Genomic DNA, 17,868 nt, shown 5'->3' on the forward strand with positions numbered 1-17,868 from the left:
CGTTATCCTGTCCGGCGTTTGTCTTTTATAAATAAATCATTTTAACTCTGAAGACTGTACCAGAGACCTTGCCCTTACGAACTTGTCTTACAACAACGGGACAGTCTAGGTTTGATTTCTTTGGATCGAGGAGGCAGAGGAAACCTGAGAGAAGTATAGGGAATTATGAGAGGCACAGTTGGATTAGACAGTAAGAACATTGTTCGCGGGCTGAGGTTTGGAAGTCTAGAGGTCATGGGTTTAAGGTAAGGTTCAGAGGAGGTCTGAAGGAGGATGTTCTTCATCCAGAGGGTGGTTGGAATCTGGAACACAATGCTTGAGTGGGTGGTGGAGGCAGAGCCACTATAAAGGCATCTTGAAAGGTAGAGGCAACATTTGAAAGGCATATGAACGAGTATTTGAATCGCCAAGGTATAGAAGGCTGCGGACCATGTGCTGGACAAATGGGATAAGTTCAGATGGGTACTTGATGGTGGCGAGCTCAAATCACGTCGGGTTGACAAACACTGTGTCGAATTCAGGGGAGCACAATGGTGCAGCTGGTGCAGGTGCTGCCTTTCAGTTCCAGCGATCCAGGTTCGTTTATGACCAACGGCGTTGTCTGTGTGGACTTTGCACCTTCTCCCTGTGACTGTGTGCATTTCCCCCAGGTGCTCCAGTATCCTCCCACATCCAAAAACTTAAGCATTGAGAGTTCATAGAGTCATGGAAAGTAATAAAGCAGTTAAACAGGCCCTTCGGCCAGCTCCACATTCTGATCAAGTTCCTGACTGAGCTCGTCCAATTTACCTATGTTTGGTACGTATCGCTCTAAATCTTTCATATCTTAGTGCCTGTCCACATGTCTTTTAAATGGTGTAATTATCCAGCACCTACCACTTCCTCTGGCATCTCGTTCCATTTACTCACCACCCTCTGTGTGAGAAACTTGCCAATCAGCTCCCTTTTTAAATCTTTCCCCTCTCACTTGAAACCTGTGCCCTCGAGTTTTGATCCAATTTCCCAGAATGATTGTGGGCATGAAGCTATTTTCCTTGTGTGCATTACAATTTAGGTGAAAGGAATTGTACCGAAAGCTGACTGAAACAAATCGCCATAGTCAATGTAAGACCACAGTGAGTGGCTATTTATAATCTGTGTGGAGCATTGACTTGAGGGGGAAGATCAGCCATGATCTTGTTGAATGGCTGACTGGGCTGGAGGGGCCGAATGGCCTCATTCCTCCTATTAGCTGTTCTACTGCAGTGGAATCCCATCTGGTTCACTGTTGTCCTTAAAGAAAGGTTATCTGCTGCCCTTTGCCCTGTATCTGCTCAGTTCTGGTCACCTCACTACAGGAAGCATGTGGAAGACACAGAAAAGGTGCAGAAGAGATGAAGAGATCTACAAGGTTGTTGCCTTGATAGGGAAGCATACGTTATGAAAACAGGTTGAATGAACTCGGTCTTTTCTCCTTGGAGCGACGGAGGATGAGAGGTGACCTGATAGAGGTGTATCAGATGATGAGAGGCATTGGTCGTGTCGATAGTCAGAGGCTTTTTCCCAGGACTGAAATGGTTGCCACAAGAGGACACAGGTTTCGGGTGCTGAGGAGCACGTACAGAGGAGATGTCAGGGGTAAGAATTTTACTCAGTAGTGAGTGCGTGGAATGGGCAGCCGGCAACGGTGGTGGAGGCGGATATGGTGGGGTCTTTTAAGAGACTTTTGGATAGGTACATGGAGCTCAGAAAAATAGAGGGCTCTGGGTAAGCCTCGTAATTTTTAAGTAAGGGACGTGTTCGGCACAGCTTTGTGGGCCGAAGGGCCTGTATTATGGTGTAGGGTTTCTATGTTTCGAAATGCTGGGCCTTGTCAATGAACACATCGATACATAGAGCTTCCTCTTTTCAGCCGGGAGTGACGCTGGCATTGGGTCTGCTTTGGAGGTTTCTCACGCTGCGTTTCTTCCCTGCAGGAAGCCGAGAATATTCCAATGGTGCACGATGCACGTCCTGTGGATGGTTGTAACTATCCTCATGGCTGTCAGGCTTGTCATCCAGACCCTGGGCATGACTGACAAGAAAAGATTAGTCTGCTCTTGCAGTCCTGTTGCGTGGCAGTCCCTTCACCAGAATAAACCGACGGATGTGCTCTGACCTCTGTGTGAAAGGACACATATCAAATGGAACATAGAACGGTTATCCTACTCCCCCTGTCTGATTTCTCTCGAAGCATCATCTGGAATTTGGTCTACAGCACACTGGGTTATTGCTGAGTCCAGGAGAAGGGTCTCGACCCGATACGCCGACTATCCATTTCCCTCCGCGGATGCTGCCTGACCGCTGAGTTCCTCCAGTGTTTTTGTGTGTTGCACAAGGTCCTTGGATTTGCATTGTTAATGTAGATTGTAAAATGGTTGTAAGGCTGCAATCCGAAAATGACAAGTTATTTTTCGTTGGTAAACCGATCCACTGTCCTTTCCAATGTATCACCTCCAACGCTGTCAGCTTGTCTTTCAGAAAATTTAGCAGAGTTTGGAACCTTGTGCTTGCTCCACTAATCAGTCTGATCCCGGCTGATCCTTTTGTCTCAATAGTGTGTTCTCGCTCTCCCACAACATTTCCGGATCTCTCCCCATTTACGTAATGGTCCGCCTTTCAATTTTCTGTTCTAAGGTGGATCATTTCACGTTCCCAATAACTCTTCCCCTTACACAAGTTCGAATTTCCAATTTACAAGGCACAGAATAAGAATTACATCATTAAAAAGCTCAGTCCTGCACCTACACAATATCAACAATTTCTCCACAATTACAAATCATTTAAATTATTCGGCTAATGCAGCTGTAGCTGTTCTGTTCCTGAGACAGTCAGTGCGTGCTCATGTAGTTACTTAAATTTGACTAATAAGTTTGACATTTCCTCTGCTTGTAGTCCAACGACTGAGTCAGTTCCAAGAACTGACGGCCAACTGTCTTGGTCAGTATCCAACTGACTGTGTCAGAGCATCCAACTTGGAAGTCTGACTGTGGGAGAGTTCCTGTTATTGCAGTCCAACTGACTGTGCCAGTAGCTCCGACTGCCCTCTGCGCGAGTGCCTGTGATTGCATTCTGACTGATTGCATCAGTGCCTCCGACGGTAGTCTGACTGACTGCACCAGTACCTCTGATTGCAGTCCGACTGACTGCAAAAGTATCCCTGACTACAGGCCGTCTGACTGCAAGAGTACCCCTGACTGCAGTCCAACTGAGAGGTCAGTTGCTCCAGCAACAGTTTAACTGTCGTGGTGCAAAACCCCCTCTGACGCCTGGCTGACCGTGTCAGTACCTCCGACTGCAGTCCTGCTGACTGGGAGAATTACTGTGACTGTTGTCAAACTGATGAGGTTGACTCCATTCGGACAGAAGGCCAACTGACATCATGTCACAGCCTCTGCTTCAAATCCAGCTGACAGGGTCTATTCATCCATTTCCTACTATCTGCCCCATCACCTGCTCCCAGTAGTCCCATTCCACACCTTATTTCCCTGTCACCTATTCACCCAATATTTCCATCAACTCCACCACCCCCCCCCCCCCCCCCCAGATTCTACCCCTCATCCACATAAAAGGGACAATTTATTCAACAACTGCTTTACTTACTGACCCGCATGTCATTGGGATGTGGGAGGAAACCGGAGCAGCCGTGGGAGACCCACGCAGTCACAGGGAGAAGGTGCAAACTCCACACAAATTGGTAAATAACTTGGTAAATTTGTTTATTATTATCACGTGTACTGTCGGACAGTGAAAAACTTTGTTTTGCATACCATCCATGCAGAGCAGCTCATTACACAGTGCGTCGAGGTAGTACAAAGGAAAAGAATAACAGAATGCAGAATATAGTGTTACAGCTACAGAGAAAGTGCAGTGCAGGCAGACAATAAGGTGCCAGGTCATAACGAGGTAGATTGTGAGGTCAATAGTCTATCTTATCATACTAGGGGACTGTTCAATAGTCTTTAACGGTAGGATAGAAGCTGTCATTGAGCCTGGTGGTACGTGCTTTCAGGCTTTTGTATCTCCTTCCCGATGGGAGGGGAGATAAGGGGTCCGGGGTGGGAGGGGCCCTTGATTATTTTGGCTGGTGTACTGAGGCAGCGAGGAGTGTAGACAGAGTCCATGGAGGGGAAGTTGGTTTCCCTGATGCGCTGGGCTGTGTCCACAACTCTCTGCTGTTTCTTGCAGTCACGGGCAGAGCAGTTGCTGTACCAAGCTGTTATGCATCTGGACAGTATGCTTTCTCTGATTCATTGATAGAAATTGGTGAGTGTCAATGGGGACATGTTGTATTTCTTTAGCCTTCTGAAGAAGTAGAGGCGCTGGTTAGCTTTCTTAGCCGTGATGTCTACATGGTTGGACCAGGACAGACTATTGGTGATGTTCACTCCTAGCTTTTCTTAGTTACCACCTCAAAGAACTCAATCATATTTGTGAGACATAATCTTCCCTGCACAAAACCATGCTGACTTAAAATCAAGTAAATATAAATCCTGTCCCGCAGAATCTTCTCCAACCTTCTCTACCACTGATTAAGAGGCACTGTCCTGTAGTTCCCAGGCTTATCCCTACTGCCCTATTTGAATAACAACATTGGCTATCCTCCAGCCTTCTGGTACATCACCCGTGGCTACCAAGACACAAAAATCTCCTACAGAGCACCAGAATTCTCCTCCCTTGCTTCCGTTAGCATCTTGGGAGAGATCCCAGTAAATCCTACGGATGTATCCACCCTAAGTGCTCCAGTATTTCCAACACATCCTCCTTCCTGACACAGACATGTTCCAGACTATCAGTGTATTCCTCTGCTAAATTGCCATCCCATCCGTCACACTAGTGAATACCGATGAGAAGTGTTCATTTCGGACCTCACTCATGTCCCTTGTCTCCCCTCTGGTCCCTGAAGGCACTGACTCTTTCCTTAGTTATCCTCTTGCTTCTAACACACTTATAAAAGATTTTAGCATTTTGGTATTGGTATATGTTTATTATTGTCACTTGTACCGAGGTACAGTGAAAAGCTTTTCTTGCATACCGATCGTACAGGTCAATAAATTACACAGTGCAGTAACGTTGAGTTAGTACAGAGTCCATTGATGTGGTACAGGTAAAAACAATAACAGTACACTACAGAGGTAAAGTGTCACCTTCATCCTACTTGCCAATTTGTCTCTCATATCGCCTGTAAACCTCAAGTGACTTCTGAAATACCAGTTCCCCATGAAGGACATATGCTTCCTTCTTTTCCCTGATCAAGCTTTCATTTTTCCTGATCAATTTCCTTTATTTACAGATGTTCCCTAAACTTGCCATCTTTTCTTCTTACCCTTACAGGGACATGTTAACTCTGAACTCTTACTATCTCACTTTTAAATGCATCCCACTTATCGGATGTTGTTTACCCCTTCCGCAGCTGCTCATCTACTTCTGCCAGGTCCTGCCCATTGAAACCTGCCTTACCCCATTTTGGGTTACACTCTCGAGGACCATCCTTACCGTGGTCCATTGCGACTTTCAAGCTCGCTGAATGGTTACAGTTCGCAAAGGGTTTCTTCACGAACTATTCCATCACTTGACAATCCTCGTTTTCACAAGATAAGGTGGAGCACTGCCCCCTCCCGGTTAGGACTTTCGACATACTGCTTCATAAAACCCTCTTGGATTCTTTTACGAATTTAACCCCATCTAAACCTCTTGCACTAAGCCAATCCCAGTAAATATTGGGAAGTTAAAATCCCCCATTGTTACATGTTGTAGTAGGAAAGATGTGGTTAAACTGGAAAGAGCACAGAAAAGATTTACGAGGATGTTGCCAGGACAAGAGGGCCTGAGTTATAGTGAGAGGTGGGGAAGGCTGGGTCTTTATTCCTTGGAACGTGGGAGACGAGGGGCGACCTTATATAAGTGCTGAAAATTACGAGGGGCATAGATAAGGTCGACGGTAACAGGCATGGGTTTAGGGTGAGGGGGAAAGAATTTAAAGGGGAGCTGAGAGGCAACTTTTTCCACGGAAAGGCTGGTGAGTGTATGGAACGAGCTGCCAGAGGAAGTGGGTGAAGCGGGTACAACAGTATCATTTAAGAAACACTTGGATAGGTACATGGAGGGGCGGGACTTGGAGGGATATAGGCGGAAGGCAGGAAATTGGGACTAACTGGGTGGGCACCATGGTCGGCATGGACTGGTTGGGTCGTAGGGCCTGTATCCGTGCTGTGTTGCTCTGAGACACTATGACTCTATTGATTTTACACCCTTCTGCGATCGGCCGAACTATCTGTTCTCCTAATTCCTGACTACTATTAAAATAACATCATCAGGGTCATAGATGGGGGGAATGCACACAGTCTTCTTCGCAGGGAAAGGGAATCTAAAACTAGAGGGCATAGGTTTAAGGTGAGATGGAAGAGATTGAATAAAGGAACCTCAGGGGCAACTTTTTCACCCAAACGGTGGTCCGTATAAGGAACGAGCTGCCAGAGGAAGTGTTCGAGGCAGGTACCTTAACAACATTTAAACGACATTTGGACAGGTAGATGGATGGGAAAAGTTTCGAGGGATATTTCGAGGGTCAAACATAGCAGTGACACTTTACTCTGTACTGTTATTGCTTTTATCTGTACCACATCAATGCACTCTGTACTAACTCAATGTAACTGCACTGTGTAATGAATTGACCTGTACGATCGGTATGTAAGACAAGTTTTTCACTGTACCTCGGTAGAAGTGACAATAATAAACCAATACCAATACCAAACACGGGAATATGGGACTAATTTGGATGGGCATCTTGGATGGCATGGACCAGTTGGGTTGAAGGGCCTGTTTCTGTGCTGTATCATCCTATAGGGAGGCCGATCTTATCACCCCATCAAAGTAATCATTATTTTCTTATTCCTTTCTTCTGCTCATGTAGCCTCATTAGGCAATCCCTCCAGGATATCTTCCCTGAGTATTGCCGTAATGCCCTCCCTCATCAGCACCCCCTCCACTTTTGCACCACTCCCCCCCCCCATGTCATTCCTGAAACACCTATACATCTTTAACAGATACTGTGGCTGTTCCCTCATTCAATTTGGGGAATCCTTTTATTGGAAGCATGAGGCCACTCTCCACAGTGCCCTTGTCTCCAACACTCACCCCTCAGTCCACCATTATAAACGAGTGACCCCACTTCTGTAATACCCAAGATTTACTGGGGATATTTTCACGAGGGGGAGGATCTCGAAGGAGGGGACATGGTTACAGGATGAGGGCCTGCTGATTGAAAGCTGAGGCGTTAGAAAGTTCTTCTCACCTGCTGGTGAATCTCTGGAATTCCAGCCTCCCCTCCTTAGAATCTCTACCTCTATCTGCTTTGGCGAAGCAGCCAGCATAATCAAAGACCCCACCCACTTGGGTATTCTCTCTTCTCTCCTTTTCCATCAGGTAGAAGATAGAGGAGCCTGAGTGCACGTACCACCAGACTTAAGGACAACTTCTATCCCACTGTGATAAGACTATAGAACGGTTCCCTGATATGATGAGATGGACTAGGATCTCACGATCCCTTGCACGTTGTTGCACTGCACTTTCTCTGCAGCTGTGAATCTTTACTCTGTACTGTTATTGTTTTTACCTGTATGTTTTTATCTCAATGCCCTCTACCTACTCAATGTGGAATGAATTAACCTGTACGCTTGGTACGCAAGACAAGTTTTTCACTGTACCTCGGGACAAGTGACAAGAATAAACCAATACCAATACCAATTCTCTGCCCCAGAGGGTTGTGGAGGCTGGATCGTTGGAAGAATTTAAAGTGAAGGGGGATACTTTTCTGAAATATGGGCTGTGGGGAACTGGGACGGAAGAAATGATGCCTTGGATAGATCAGCCAAGAATGGTAGGCAGGCATGAGGGACCCAGTGGCTGATCCTATTCCTGTTTCCTTGTGTTTATTGCAACATTAATTTTCTTGGACTCTCCCACCGTTCAAAAAATCTCCACGTCGACCTTGCCACGCCCTCTTTGGATCTTCCGTGTTTCAATGAGTCCACCTCTCATGCTTCTAATCTACGAAGTATACAGACTCAGACCCAAGGGCTGTAACGACATGAGATTTTGGATGAGGGGTTTTGGCTGGGCTAGCAGGGTCCGAGCACTCCGTTCTGAGCTGGCAGTTTCATAGAGTTACAGAGTTATACAGCACAGAAGCTTGGGCCCAACTCGTCCATGGCAACCAAGTTCCCCATCCATGCTAGTCCCATTTGCCCAAATCCCTTGAAATCTTTCCTGTCCGTGTACCTGTCCAAGTGACTTTTAAATGTTTTAATTGTACACGCCTCTACCACTTCGTCTGGCAGATTTTTCCATATCCCAGCCACTTCCTGTGTGAAAAAGTTGCCCCCTCAGGCCCCTTTTAAATCTTTCCCTTCTCACCTTCGACCTATGTCCTTTAGTTTTAGACTCCCCGACCCTGGGGAAAAGACCGTAAACAATCACCTTACCTATGCCTCTGATGATTTTATAAACCTCTGTCAGGTCACCCCTCATCCTCCTTCGCTCCAGGGAAACAGTCCCGGCCTATCCAGTCTCTCTTTATAACTCAAACCCTCCAGCCCCGGCAACATCCTTGTGATTTTTTTTCTGCACCCCCTCTAGTTTAATCACGTCCTCCCGCTACTGTGGCAACCAGAACTGCACACAATACTCCAGGCGAGGTCTCACCAACATCTTATACTGCTGTAAAACTATGTACGAACTGCTGTACTCAGTGCTCTGACTGATGAAGGCCAGCGTGCCAGACGCCTTCTTCACCAGCCTGTCTACCTGTGTCACCACCTTCAGGGTACTACGTACGTTCCCCTTATACGATGAGATGGACGTGTTTGACCTTGAAATTTACTGTCTACCTGCAATGAACTTCACTGTAGCTGTGAGACTTTACTCTGTATTCTGTTATTGTTTTTACCCTGTACTACCTCAATACACTGTGTAATGAATTGATTTGTATGAACGATATGCATGAGAAGTTTTTCACTGTATCCCGGTACAAGTGACAATAATAAACCAATAACCAGAACCAAAACCTGGACCCCTAGTTCTCTGTTCGACAACACTCTCCAGGGCCCTGTCATTTTACTGTGTATGTCCTGCCCAGGTTTAACTTCCCAAAATGCATCACTTCACTCTCGTCTGAGTTAAATTCCAGCTGACATTCTCTGGCCCACTTTCCCAGTTGATCAATATCCTGTTGTAACCTGAGACGGGCCACAACACCACCAACTTTGGTGCCATCTGCAAACTTACAAATCATGCCACCTTCATACTCATCCAAATTATTAACATAGATGACAAACAACAGGGGACCCAGCACCGATAGCTGCGGCACACCACTGGTCACAGGCCTGCAATCAGAAAAACACCTCTCCACTACCTCCCTCTGACTCCTACCACCAGGCCAATTTTTTTATCCAACTGGCTAGCTCACCCATATACCACGTGTTCTAAACCTTCCGGGCCAGCCTACCATGCGGGACCTTGTCAAAAGCCTTGCTGAAGTCCATGTGGACAACATCTGCCACCCTGCCCTTGTCAACCCTCTTGGTCACCTCTTGAAAAGCCTCAATCACATTTGTGAGACGCTATCTCAGACGCACAAAGCATTGCTGACTCGCCCTAATCAGTCCTCGCCTTTCCAAAGTGCAGGTTTACCCTGTTTTTCAGAATTCCCTCCAGTAACTTTCCCACCACTGATGTTTGGCTCACTGGGCTGAAGTTCCCTGGCTTGTCCTTGCAGCCCTGCTTAAATAAAGGCTTTAATCGCTCTCTAGTCTTCTGTTACCCCACCCGTGACTAAGGAAGAAACAAAAATCTCTGCCAGGGCTCCAGCAATTTCTTTCCTTGCTTCCCACAACATTCCAGAAATCAAATAGTCAGTCCCCAGTGACTTATCCTCCGCAAGACCATCAAAACCTCCTCCTTTGTAGTATCAAGATGTTTCAGGACAACACTGTTCTCCTCCCTGAATTCCCCAGCTTCCATGACCTTTTCCATTGTAAATACAGATGATAAATATTCATTTAAGACTTTGTCCACCTCCTGTGGCTCCACATATTAACACCACGCTGATCCTTATGGGACCTTTCCTCTACCTAGCTATTCTTTTGCTCTTGTTAAACATACAGAATCTTTTAAGATTCTGCTTTATTTTATCTGCCAAGGATACTCCAATATCTCTCACACTCCATAAGCGACTCACTTTATCCCAGCAGCCTATACCCGACATATGCCTCATTCTTTTTCCGGACCAGAGCTCCAATATACAGAGTCAACCCGGGTTCCCTAACCCTGCCAGCCTTGCCCTTCACTCTAATGGGAACAGGCTATCCTGATCTCACCTTCAATAGCCTCCCATTTGCCAGACGTCCCATTACCTGTGGGAAGCCTCTTTCCCAATCAGCGTTTGAAAGTTCCTGTCTAATGCCATCCAAATTAGCCTTGCCTCAATTTTGGATTTTAACCTGTGGATGTTTTTCCATAACTATTTGAAAACTAAAAGAATTATACTCACAGTCTAGTCTATCACACCTTCCTCACACCTGTCCTGCCCCGTGCTAAGCTTTCTCATAAATTGGCCTTTCCCGCTCAAATTTGAAATTTGGTTTATTATTGCCACATGCGCTGAGGTACAGTGAAAAAACTTGTCTTGCATACCGTTTGTACAGATCAATTCATTTCAACAGTGCATTGAGGTAGTACAAATTAAATCAATAACAGAGTGTAGAATAAAACACAGTTATAGAGAAAGTGCAGTGCAGGAAGACAATAATGTGCAAGGCCAGCCTGAGGTAGATTGTGTGGTTAAGAGTCTAACTTATTGTGCTAGGGAATCATTCAATAGTCTTACAACAGTAGGATAGAAGCTATCCTTGAGCCTGGTGGTGTGTGCTTTCAGTTTTTTTGTATCATCTGCCCGATGGGAGAGGGGAGAAGAGAGAATTTGGGGTGAGAGGGGTCTTGGATTATGCCGGCTACTTTACCAATGCAGAAAGAGGTAGAAACAGAGTCCATGGAGGGGAGGTTGGTTTCCGTTATGTGCTGAGCTGTGTCCATGACTCTGCAGTTTCTTGCAGTCACGGACAGAGCAGTTGCCGTACCAAGCCGTGATGCATCCAGATAGGATTTTTTTTTATTGTGCATCTATTAAAATTGGTGAGGTCAAAGGGGACATGTTGTATTTCTTTAGCCTCACGAAGTAGAGATGCTGGTGAGCTTTCTTGGCTGTGGTGCCTACGTGGTTGGACCAGGACAGTCTATTGGTGATGCTCACGCCTTGGAACTTGAAACTCTCAACCCTCTCGACCTCAGCACCGTTGATTTAAACAGGAGCATGTACCCTTCTCCCTTCCTGAAGTCAATTACAAGCTCTCTTGTTTTGCTTGCATTAAGGGAGAGGTTGTCATGACACCATGTCAGTTAGCTCTTTCTCTCCTTCCTGTACTCCGATTCATCGTTATTTGAGATTCGGCCCACTACGGTGGTATCACCTGCAAATTTGTAGATGGATTTAGAGAAGAATCTAACAAAATCGCCCAAGTCCGTCAGCACAGGTATCCCACCTCCATCCACGACATGCTCCAGGGGTACAGGACTCTGCCAGAGAGATGCTCCAGAGGTTGATGTTTGAACCTGGGGTTTCTAGATTCCAGCGGTCCAACTTTAAGTTAAGTTTTTTGTCAACAAAGGTGAGACTTGTTCATTTGCTTTGTTCGTGTGCCTCAGGAATTTGGTTCCCTTGAGGTCTGGTGTGGTAATGCTCCCTAACCAGCTAACGTGGCCAACTCTGGAATGGTCCCGTTCAAGGGCTGGCCAATGACTGCCCACCAGTAAGAGAAAAGTAACCCCCTCAACTGTGTTGGACACCAGGTGTCCAATTTGCTGCGCAGGCTTTCAAATGCTTCGGAGGGACAGGGGAGGGAATTAGAGTCACAGAGAAATACAGCACGGACACAGACTATTCAGTCCATTGTTGATGTGAACCATCAAATACCCATTTTTACTCTAATCCTATCCTGGCAAATTTCATTCTCCCCACATTCCTCTCAACTCCACCTCCCACACCCCCCCCCCCGATATTCTCCCCCTCACCCACACACTGGGGGCCGATTAACACAGCGACACCGCATGTCGTTGGGATGTGGGAAGGAACTGGAGCACCCGGTCGCAGAGAGAAGTTGCAAACACCACGCGCACACATGCGCACACACATAGGTAAACACACGCACGCACATGCACACACGTACACATACATACACTCATGCACATGAATAAACGCACACACACATACACGCGCGCGCGCGCGCGCGCGCACACACACACACACACAGTGCCGGAGGTCGGATCGAACTGGGTCTCCAGAGCCGTGGGAGTGCTGACCAGGTGTTGGAGGTTCACCACTCTGTGCGCTGTGAACCCAGCGAATGTGAATCAGGTGACGGGATGAAGGCCGATTCCATCGCCATGCGAGGGAGTGAGGGCCAGAAGAAGAACGAGGCGGAGAAGCGGCCAAAGTAACGACTGCGACCTTTTCCCTGTTTCTCCAGGATAAAAACCCAGGACGTGGAGAAGCCCCGGGTTGTACCAGTGACCAGCTGCGAGGTCAGGGCGCTGGAGGGCACCTGTCAGCCGAAGACGCACGTGATGTTCCTCAAGACGCACAGGACCGCTGGCAGCACTACCCTGGACATGCTGTACCACTTCGGTGAGGCGAGGAACTTAACCTTCGCGTTGCCCACCTCCTACCAGTTCGGATACCCCCTCCTCTTCAGTGCGAGGAAGATTAAATTTTACAGTCCCCTCAAGGTACAGGAACACCACGTCATTTGCAACCACATGAGATTCTACCGGCTGCAGGTAAGGCTGAAACAACCGCGGGTTCTCTAATATGGTGCAGACCCCTGAATGGACATGGAACATCGTACATAGAGCAGTACAGCACAGGAACAGGCCCTGCGGCCCACCATGTCTGTACTGAACATGGTGCTGAATTAACCTGAATCCCTTCTGCCTGCAGATGGTCCATATCCCTCCATTCCCTGCATATAAAACATATATCTTTGTTAGTCACATGTACATCGATACACACAGTCAAATGCATCTTTTTAGCGTGGAGTGTTCTGATGGGGTGGGGGTGGGGGGTAGGCAGCCCGCAATTGTCGCCACTCTGCCGGCGCCAACATAGCAAGCTCACGACTTCCTAACCTGTACGTCTTTGGAATGTGGGAGGAAACCGGAGCACCCGGAGGAAACCCACGCAGACACGGGGAGAACGTACCAGCTCCTTAAAGACAACGGCCAGAATTGAACCCAAGGTGATGGCGCTAAAATAGAGTCACACAAACTACTGCAAAACCGTGCCTGCCCCTATATTCAAGTGTCTATCTAACAGTGTCTTAAACCCCACGTATATCTACTTCCACCACCACCCGTTGCAGCCCGTTCCAGGGACCCACTGCTCTCTGTGTGAAAAATATACTTTCCTCACACATCTCCATTAAACTTTACCCTTTTCACCTTAAATGCACGTCCTCTTTCACTTGATATTTCTACCCTGGGGAAAAGATTCTGATCGTCCACCCTATCTTTGTTTCTCATAGAACAGTACAGCATAAGAACAGGCCCTTTCGCCCCTGGTCTGATGCCAAATGAAACTAATTCCATCTGCCTGCACATAATCCATATCCCTCCATTCCCTGGGTATTCGCACGTCTGTCTAACAGAATCTTGGTATCTGGTTCCACCATTCCTGCCGGCAGCATTTTCCACGCACCCATCACTGTTCCTTCCTCAGGGATAAATAGAAACAGGAAGTGTTGGAAATTCTCAGCAGGTCAGGCTGCATCTGCGGAAAGGGATACAGGGTCAACGTTTCAGTCTGGCTATTGTTTTGCCGACCTGTTGTTGCAGCCTTATCTTTAAAGAGAAAGGAGAAGGCTGCAGTACAGGTCGGAAAAACGTCATGCATAGTGAACTGTGGGAAGGATAGTGAGAGACCCGAGTGAAGTGTGCGTGGGCTGATGGGGAAGAGGATGGACGACGTTTAATGTTGATGAGTGAAAATCATTACATTTTGGTCAGAAGAATTAGTCAGTGCAAGATGAGCTAGAGGGTACGATTGTATACGCAATGCTGGAGCAGAGAGATTGTAGGTTAAAAGTGCAGAGTTTGTTAAAAGCTGCATAAGTCATGGGGAAAGCGCAGAGAATCCTGGGCCTTGTACAGGCAGTGTCGAAAAGCAATGAAGTGACGATGGGGCGTTGGAGAGCACGGCTTCAGCCACAAGTGGAGGATTGTGTCCAGTTCTGAGACCGGATCTGAGGAAAGATGGGAAGATGTTGAAGAGATGCCAGCGGTGAGAGACTTAAGTTATTATGTGGAGAGTTTAGCAGAAGGTGATTTGGTTCTCCTGGGAACATAAGAAGTTGTGATGGGGTCAGCTGCAGATATTTAAAAGCGTGAACGATTTCAAAGCGGAACATCAGGACGTCTTTTTGTTGGGGAGGGGGACGAAAGTGAACATCAACGGTGACCCTAGGAGACAGGTCAACAGTGGGGTCTGCGATGCACAGTTGTCGGGGGGGGGGGGGAGGGGGGGTGGAACTGAAAGTGGATTCAGCTGCAGTGTTTGAAAGGGATTTGGACGAGGTTCTGCAAGGAAGGAATTTACAGGAGTGTGGGAAGGAGTTGAGGAGAGGGCGGGGAATGGGACGATCTGGCTTGGTCTTACCTAGTCAGTATAGATTCGATGGAACAAATGGCCTGAGCTGTAACTACTGTGAGATGCTCTGTCTCTTACTTTTTGCCTGTTCCACCATGTCGTTATCTCCCTTTGTGTTTTCTCGCGTTTTTCCTCTCCTCTCCCCTCACACTCTTGTTCCTCTTTGTTTCACTGCTACACAGGATCTCATTCTCCTGTGTTCATGCATCTGTACACCCATAATACACACATACACGTGTACACACGCACACAGGTGCACACACGTAAACATACATGCATGCACACATACACATGCACACAAAACACACATGTGCGCACACGTGCACACGCACGCACACATGCATGCACATACTCGTGCACATGCGCGCGCACAAATGCGTACACACATACAGATGTGCAAACAAAACACACACATGTGCGCACACACAAAACACACACATGCATGAAAACACACAGAATACACACACACAACACATGCACATACAAAACACAAACACACACACAAAACACGTACACATTCTCACACAAAAAAACACGCAAAAACACACACACAAAACACACACACATTCCCTGTCGTAGACGCTGCCTGACCTGCTGAGTTCCTCCAGCATTTTGTGCGTATGTTGCTCCCTATTACAGCATCTGTAGTATCTACTGTGTGTTCATCTTTGTTCTTGCATAGAACTACATGACGAAAACAGGGTGGAGAGGACAACAAGCTAACGGGTGTGCTTATGGTTCCGGACGTTTTATTTTCTTCTGTATCGTCCTCTGCTTGAGGAAGTGGATCGTTAACTTCATGTCTGTTTGTTGTTCCAGGTTGAGGTGATTATGGCAAAGGGGACCTTTTATTTCTCCATCTTGCATAACCCGGTGACCTTGTGGAGTCGTCCTTCACCTATTACGAAGTGTCGAGCATGACCTTTAAGAAGGTGGAGTCGCTGGAGCAGTTCCTGAGCGAGCCCTGGATGTACTACTCCGCCAAGGAGCGAGGCAGTCACTACGCCAGGAACCTCATGTGGTTTGACTTTGGCTTCGATCACAACGCGAACGGCTCGAAGCAGTACGTGGATCGAGTTTTGAATGAGATCGGGAACACTTTCCATCTCATCCTCATCTCTGAGTACTTTGACGAGTCGATGGTCTTATTGAAAGACGCGCTTTGCTGGGAATTTGATGACGTTGTTTCTTTCAAGCTGAACTTAAGGAACAATGTCCCGGTAAAGAAACTGTCCGATCAAGTCGCTGATCGAGGCAAAGCTTGGAACTCGCTGGACTGGAGACTCTACTCGCACGTCAACAAGTCGTTCTGGCAGAAGGTGGACCAATACAGCCGGCAGAGAATGAGGAAGGACGTCCAGATCCTGCAGAACAAATGGAAAAAGCTGATGGACCTCTGCCTCGAAGGGAGAAACCCAGTAGACGCCGGTCTGATACAGGATCGGGATATCAAGCCCTTGCAGTACGGCCGAGCTCGGATCATGGCCTACAACCTCAACTCAAACCTTGGCAACAGCACGAGGGAGAAATGTCTTCGCATGGTGATATCCGAGCTGCAGTAAAAATGACCTGTTGGGCGCCAAGCTCTTCCCCTCGGTCACCAGTAGAAAAGTCCTGCAGGCACCTCCGCTGCCACTTTGAGACAACACGGCTGAGTCAAGCTTCCGTTATTCCAAGAACGATGTCTCCTAATTATTTATATCATGTCAAAGTCTGACTGGGCGATAAGTAACATTCGGTCAAAGGTCCGTGTGGGAGGAATCCAAGATCCTGTGGTCAAATCCATTAGATATTCCCAATTCTAAAGTCAAAGCAAAGGGCATGCGGATACTGACGATAAGGGCAACTTTCCGAAGTCTATGGGAAGGGAACGGCGATCTTCTTCGGCCAACAAAACATCACTGAAGCTAGGTTTGGGAAAAACTAACTCCGTAGGGATGGGACCTCACCTTCCTTACCCTGGCCTGACTTGATGTCGCCGGGACTGGTTGGAAAGCCATCCCTTGGGGCACTGGGAGCACGAACGGGTTCATATTCTTGTGGCAAATGGGAAGGTTGGCATTGAGTGCCAGCTGATGCCACGTTCTCCCACCCCCTAAATATATTATAAATGATGATCCACCAGGCGATGTCAGGAATCTCTACGATAAAGTGAGAATGGAGAGTCAAGTAACACAGACCAAGCTGGAAGAGTCTTTCTTTTAACCCAGGTGCATGAAATGTGACTGATACTAAAGGTACCCAAGCTCGTCAGCTTGCCCCAACCTTAATCCTTTCGTTTAAAATGCTGCTTCGACTCTCTCTCAGTAACCGAGCTGCCCCGCCCGATATCTCCTCCTGATTATGCACTCTGATAAGCACCCAGTGATATCTTTACAATGTTTTGGCGCTGTGTGCATGGGAGGTGGAGTTCCAGGTCAGCAGCCGTCGTGATTCCACAATTGTGGACGGTGAGACGACCGGGTGAAAGCTTTGAGTTCCCGAATGGGTTACGTTTCCAGGAGCAAATATTTTGGGAATGGTTCATTCAAGTCACTGGAACTGCCGACATAGAACATATAATATTGCAGCATAGCACAGTCCCTTCGGCCTGCGATGTTGTGTCGACATTTTATCCTGTTCTAAGATCTATCTCACCCTTCCACATTGCCCTCCATTTCTCTATTATTCATGTATCTATCTAAGAGTCTCTTAAATATCCCTGATGTATCTGCCCCCACAACGTCTGCAGGCAGTGCTTTCCACGCACCCACCACTCTGTGTAAAAAAAACTTACCTCTGACATCCCCCTAATACCTTACAATTATGCCCCCTCGCGTTAGCCATTCTCGCCCTGGGAAAAGTCTCTGACTGTCCACTCGATCTATGCCTCTTATCATCTTATACACCTCGATCAAGTCATGTGGCAATAAAGCCCATTGTGAGATTCAGTAGCTCCGACATTGTGTCCCTATACTTTCTCAGTCAATGGCACCGGCTGGTCTATTTAAATGCAAAGGTCTACACAGAAGCTGACAATTCCACACTGTGCATTTGGAAGAGGAATGCTTCAGTTTTCAAGTGCTCATCTTTCTTTTCAAAACACTCCCCTCTCT

The 17,868-nt window shown here is 47.2% G+C and overlaps 1 pseudogene; it reads left to right on the forward strand.

Moving 5' to 3' along the window:
• The first annotated feature begins 12,495 nt into the window (after window positions 1–12,495).
• LOC127586494 (galactose-3-O-sulfotransferase 2-like) lies at window positions 12,496–16,414 on the forward strand (annotated as a pseudogene).
• The last annotated feature ends 1,454 nt before the right edge of the window (window positions 16,415–17,868 follow it).

Source organism: Pristis pectinata, chromosome 37, assembly GCF_009764475.1.
Source record: "Pristis pectinata isolate sPriPec2 chromosome 37, sPriPec2.1.pri, whole genome shotgun sequence".
In the NCBI taxonomy this organism is placed as follows: Eukaryota; Metazoa; Chordata; class Chondrichthyes; order Rhinopristiformes; family Pristidae; genus Pristis; species Pristis pectinata.